At 32.0% G+C, this 6,635-nt stretch overlaps 1 long non-coding RNA gene across 1 annotated transcript in view; it reads right to left on the bottom strand.

The window, feature by feature from the left end:
- Positions 1-2,586: 2,586 nt before the first annotated feature.
- Positions 2,587-6,635, bottom strand: part of LOC102011584 — a 41,544-nt gene continuing 37,495 nt past the window's right edge. Inside the window, exon 5 of the long non-coding RNA XR_001234939.1 lies at positions 2,587-2,896. This is a non-coding gene — a long non-coding RNA (uncharacterized LOC102011584). The remainder of the gene's footprint in view (positions 2,897-6,635) is intronic.

The raw sequence follows: 6,635 nt of genomic DNA, 5'->3' as shown, positions 1-6,635 counted from the left end.
AATATGTACATGTACATAGATTATGCATACATATATTTTACTTGATCTGCAAGTTTAGTTTAGACAGCTTAGAAACAGTGGCATTGTGGTTGCAATGGGATTACCAAGCACTCACATCTTGGGTACTAACTCCATTCTCAACAGAAACTGGAGAAATGCCTGCTGCTGAGGCTGGGAAGAAAAATTTTATATAAGATGAACCTTGTAGTATGAAAAATTTGGAAAGTTCTTAACACATACAAATATATACAAAAATTGATGAGGGTATGTCAAAGTAGCCAAAGTATGTCAACAAAGTAGAATTAAATTATAACACAAAGCATAGAATAGATCTAGATACACGTAAGTATATTGAGGGAGAACAGGATCCCATGTAGAAGCATACCAAGAAATTTGTATGGCTAATCCACCATCAAGGAGAATAAACACAATTAACTATGCCTGCATAAGATCTTTTCTCCAGAATTGTATGAAAAGAGAACTGTATGAAAAGTGAGAAAAAGATTAACTTTATAGTGCAGAAACCAAAGAAGCATTACCTCAAACCAGATAAAAACAGAATATACTTTTATAAGAGTAGCGGTAATGTACATAGTATGTGATTTTGATGTATGATGGGAAAGCATTCTTGCTTCTATGGGACTCTTCTTCCCCCAAAAAAATACTCTGAGTGTGTGTGTGTGTGTGTGTATGTGTGTGTGTGTGTGTGTAGGGACATACTGAGGATTGCGCGCAGGGTTCTTGCACTGAGCTACATTCCCAGTGCATTTTATCATGAGACAGGTTCTTGCTAAGTGGCTAAGTTGCCTAGGTTGCTCTTGACCTTGCGCTTCTCCTGCCTCAGACTTTCAGCGTTCTGAGATTATAGGTGTGCACCACCATCCCTAGTAACATATGACTTTTAAATTTTATATAGCCTGAATGAGATCCGCAAACTTAAAAGATTTGTTCATACCAAACTAAGGGTAAATGAGGGCTGGGGGCGTAGTTCAGTGGTCAGTTGCTTTTCCAGCATATTTTAAGCCTCATGTTCACTTAGCTTACTGAACACAGATGAAAGCAATATAAAACGTAAAGAGTGCATTTAATAGTTATGCATTAACAATATTTCATTGATCATATTTCAATAAATGACAAATGTATCATACTATTCTATGTAGAAATAATGTAGGAACCAGGTTTGGGGTATTTAGAAACTCTACTTTCACAATAATACTGTACAGTTCAAATAGTTTGAAGTTGAAAAGTTTATTGAAGCAGTGTAATCAATGATATAGCATATAAATAGATTTAAAGGCGTGTTGTTATACACTTTAATAGTATTAGTACTAATGACTAGCAGGTATTATTTCTAAATAAGCACAATTTTGAAACAAGTCCCTTCAAACTCTTTTCTATGATGTTACTACTATTGATTCCCTCATGTGCAAGTTCTGCATTTTCCAATCATAAAAACTCAGATAAAATTTTCTTTATTTTACAATCTTAACCTTAATTGCAAGAAATTTCCCTCCTCTGCTTTAATATATGGCAAATGTCAACATTCTTCTCTAAAGGGCCAGATAGTGAATATTTTAAGCTTTGAAAGCCACACAATGTCTGTTGCAATATTCAACTTGTCCATTGTATCTGAAAAATGCCCATAGGCAAGATGTGAACAAACAAGGTTGATTGTATTCCAATAAATCCTTATTTGAAAAACATATCACAGTCTATATGTGTCTGCAGGCTATGGTTTGTTTCTCTCTGATAAGTGGAATACATGTTTGTATATCTTACCTTAATTATTAGAACATTTTATTCTTGAACAGAAAATATTTTTTCTCATTAAAGTCTCACACTGATAAACATAAGGGTTCTAAATGCATGATTTTTAAATGTAGTGTTCTTAATTTTTGAATATTTATTACACTAATTGTGGTTACAGAGCAAAGTCTGACTCCAGGGCTCAATGAAATAAATGTGTTTTGTCATTTTCTTCCAGTTCCACTTTATGCCATTTTAAAAAATTATTTTGAGAACAAGCACAAGCAATTTGTATAACTAGAAATACTTTACTATTCCTTTACTTTTAATAAAATCACATTTGATGAAGTAGATAGATCATTAGCAATGAATTAGCTAATTCAATCCCTTCATTTTCTAAAAATATTACTTGAACTTGGGAAGAGTAATACTGACCCTTATTTATGGTCTTCACAAAGATTATTCTGTTATTTATTTTTATGTTTAAGAATACAGTGCTTTGGTCTAGCTATTATCCAAGATGTCAGTGTCTAGTGCCCATTGTTTAGAAATTAAAAAGAAAATGATTTGATTTACATGTGCAGTCATAAAGTTCTTCACAAGTCTGGTCTATTACAATATATTCGCTTGAGTTACATTTATATGTATGTGAACAACTCTGAGTTAAAGTAAATCAATATTAGCAAAGCCTGCTCTGCCTATTCTAGTATCTCAGATATCAAGTGCCATAAACTTTAAAGTAAACAACAGTATTTGCTTCCAAGTTTCTTGTACATGTAGAGTACTGAAGATTCAAAGTACAATTAAAAGCTATTTTAAGGTAAACAATTTTTATTATACTTCCCTCAGGAAGTGTCGTTTCAAAATTAAACACAATATCTAAAAAAGCCATCGTTAATTTTACAATACCACTATCAAATCCATGCTGAAGACCTTTGGCTTGAGGCAATCATAGAAGAAAATCTTGGGAACTTAGAAGCTTCGACCTTTTTCCTCCCTGCAGCTGCATGGTTTTGTGGAAAATGAAATAGTTTTCTCTTCATTTTACAAGATGGAGGTAGAACACATGACTATGAGGTAGAAATCCGTCACCGCTCCACACAATTTATGAAGACATAGGGATTTTTACTCTGCATTTGTAACGAGTACTCTAAGGCACAAGAGAAGGGAGAATGGGTAATAGTACTGAACCACGTATCAATTATTGAATTCATGACCTTTCATCATGACTAAACACATTGTCAAACCTCATCTATAAAATAAGTTAGTAATATTTCATACTCACAGTTTCCCTTTAACACTGATAGTCACTGAATAAGATATATTCATTTTTAAAATAAAAGCAGTAATTGTATATATGTTACAACCTGCAGTAGCATTAAATTTTCATAGAATTATATCTTCTGGTACATGTCACTTAACTCTGAGAAAATTTGCTGTAATTTGAAGTTTCAAAAAATTCTTCTTTTAAATTCTTTGAACAGAATTCTGATTTCTTTCAAAATGTGAGCAAAGGAACTTGTAAAGAGAAGTATAATGGGCAAGTAAAACATTGAACCAAGAATTTGGGCTCAAGAATACCAAATTTTCACTTCAGTTGATATATTTAAAACACAAACATTATATTTAAGTTACTTCATGACTTTAAAATCAAGGTTTTATCATCACAATATTACTTTGTTTGGACACACAACAAACTGTGACCAGTGGATTAGAAAAGTCCGTCTTTTTTCCCTAAAAACATATGTTCTGGAGGGTTAAAGAGAGAGTTTTATTATTTCATACATACTCTAAGTCAAAGGCTATGGGAAATCCTTTAAATTTTTTCAAAGGGACAGTCAAGCTGATTCTCAGGATCAGAAGAGAAACAAAGACTGTAATTGTCCTCACAACAGAGGTGCACATAGCCACAAGACTTCACTGGAAATAATATCCTGCTTTGTTTTTCAGGACCTCCCTCGAATTCTCTAAGCTCGGTCATACGATCACGAGAACGCTGAGTGAGTTAGACGTGCCAGTTGGGCTCTTGATTTAGACCACTGCTTGCGCTCTAAAGAGGGCATAGATAGGCAGCTGAACATAAGGGGAAGGGTATTTCAGCCACACAATAAACAGAATGTGTTCTTAGTTTGGGGAACAGAGGGGCTTATTAAAAGAGAAAACTGGCAGTGAATGGGAAGCTTAGAAAAATATGCAGCCACGATTCTTCTCCCTAGTGTTTTCTGCAGTTTCTATTGTACCCTGTTTTCAGCCTAAGCAAGTGACCTCGCAGTCTCATAAACAGCACATAGAACTTTTCTCCCTGTTCTTTGGGTGGATGACTATTATCCTTTCATCTTGAAAGGTCATGGGGTATCGATTGAAGAAGTACACCACTTGGTTTCAGTATCCTCTCTGTTTGAAGTGATTTGTCTGTTTGCTTTATAAATGGTGGCCTGTCCCCAAACAAATGAAGAATTAGTTATTCATCTTTTTCTGTCTTAAACATAGCTAGTTTGACCTGAAAAGAAACTAAATGTTCAATAGGATTTAATGTTTCAAAAGTGCATATTTTAGAGATTACTACAGTTAGGCTCAGAGTACATTGAACAATGATAAGTATATCGTATAAAGATATGTGAGAGGTCTATCAGTTAAGTAGCGAAATAAAAATCAATATTTGGATGAAAATAACATTTTTGATTTGTATGTTTACTGCTTTCTGCGAAGATGGTCCTAAAGCAGTGTGTAGTCTATGTGAGCTATGGGATACAATAAGAAGTTTAAGAAAGAAGTGGAAGAAAATGAAAAAATATCTTATTGCAGTTTTCAATATATGGAGAAACCTCTATCTTCATGTTTAAATCTTAAGCTTTTCATCAATGGGAAAATATGTAATTCAGTGGATCTCAGAATAAAAAGTGAAGGTTGAGAAAGGATATGACAGATATTTGAGTTCAGACAAGGTATGGAAAATGCACTTAGTGAATTGCTAAAGCATAATCACTAAAATATATGTTAGGAGAACCAAAAGTAATGTTATAATTTCTACTTGTTAAGCTAATGTGTACTTTCAGAGGTTATCTTTTTTAATGATTTATTAAAAAATTAGAGTACAGAGACTTATACAAATGTCAGATATTAGTGTTTGACTGCCTTTTAGTAAAAGGTGAAAGATTTATACAATCTGAAGAGAAATCAGAGTAGGACTGCCTTTTGGATGACTGGTAATGGAAATGGACTTGTTTTAATCAATACTGTTAAGGTTTTGCAAGAGTGAAGGCAAAATCATATTGTAAAATTTTGCTCACAAAGGTCGACTCTTAATGAGACATCTGGAAGCAATGAAAACATACTCTCTGATCCACAGTAATTTACATTCTCTAAACACATAAACAGGGCCTTTTGTGATCCTAACTGTATTTTTTTAATTTTATTTTAAAGAGTAGTAAGTGAGAAACAAACAAAAAAATAGAACAGTAGCAGCACCTGTGTTTTAAAGAGTCTGTAACTATTTGTAGTAAAGTAAAGCATTATAAATTTGTTAATTTAATAATATGAAATGTGCAAACATAATTTATTATAAATATAGTTATATTATATACTTGAAATTAATCTTAGAAACTAAAAGATTTCTTTTACAAGTTTATAACTTTGAATAATACTTCTGACGTGAAGAATGGAAACAATATAAATTTCAAAGGAATAAACAGATAAAATTCATTTTCCACAAGGTCCTCAATAGATATTCTTTGTATATTACTTTTTCTTATTTTAAAGAGAAAAAACAATAATAAAATGACAACAAAAAAGACAAAAACAAAACAGCACAAAAAAGTACAAATTTCAAAACAAGATGATAGGAAATTAACAATGGTGGTTACATTGCATATTGTTATCTTCAAAGAAGTTGCACAGATTACCAGATGTAAGAATGCAAGATTGATCAAACAATTAAAAAGAATAAAAATTAATTTAAAAAACATTAGAAATGTTACAGAGCTTCACTAAATGAGATGGTATGTACTCAACAATGATTGTTCTGTTACATACTGTTGTCTTCAAGTTAGCTGTTCAGATTACTAGATATAAGCATGCAAAATTGCTTAAAAAATGTAAGCATTAAGGTGTATATTAATTTTATAACAGCATAATATGTATTGCAACCACTGTTGATTCCTACTATTTTGTTTTGAAATCCTGTATCATTTTTATTGTTTTCACTTTGTTTTGTTTTTGTCTATGTTGTTGTTACTGTATTGCTGTTTTTTTATTTTTATAATAATAAAAAGTATTGGACACTTTTTTGAGATACACTATAAAGAGACTTGCCAAACTCAAATTTATTTTCTTTCCTTATTTATGCATTTCTACCACCAAACCATCCTTTGTCCCCAATCTCCTCCCAAATCCATCATGGTGGTGGAAGAAATCAAAGAAGGAACTAACTGGGAAGATCACTGAATTAGAATGAATCAGAATGCCTGGTTCCTGTGTCATCTTCTGAACAATAACCTCTCTGAAGCTTAGTTTTCTAAGCTCTATAATAGAGGCATAATTATAGACATGCATGTTCATGGAAGACACATGGAGAATATGAAGCTTCTTTGTTTATGAAGAATGACAACTTGACAATTCAATAACAACAGCAGCGACAACTTTCTTTATTTTAGAGAGAAAAAAACAAAATAAAAACAAAGACATTAACAAAACAACAAAACACCAATACAAATGATACAGAACTTCAAAATAAGGTGATAGGAAATTAACAATGGCTGTTATATTTCATATTGTTATCTTCAAACTGTTTACTTAGATAATCAGAAATAAGCATGCACACAATTACACATTAACTGTTGCTTTCAACAAACCAATAGAAATTAGTAGTATAATTATTTTAGTTATTATAT

This window comes from Chinchilla lanigera, unplaced genomic scaffold (assembly GCF_000276665.1).
Source record: "Chinchilla lanigera isolate Chin_1 unplaced genomic scaffold, ChiLan1.0 scaffold00035, whole genome shotgun sequence".
NCBI lineage: Eukaryota > Metazoa > Chordata > Mammalia > Rodentia > Chinchillidae > Chinchilla > Chinchilla lanigera.
The sequence above is the reverse complement of the archived record's forward strand: the minus strand, read 5'-3'. Positions and strand labels throughout refer to the sequence as shown.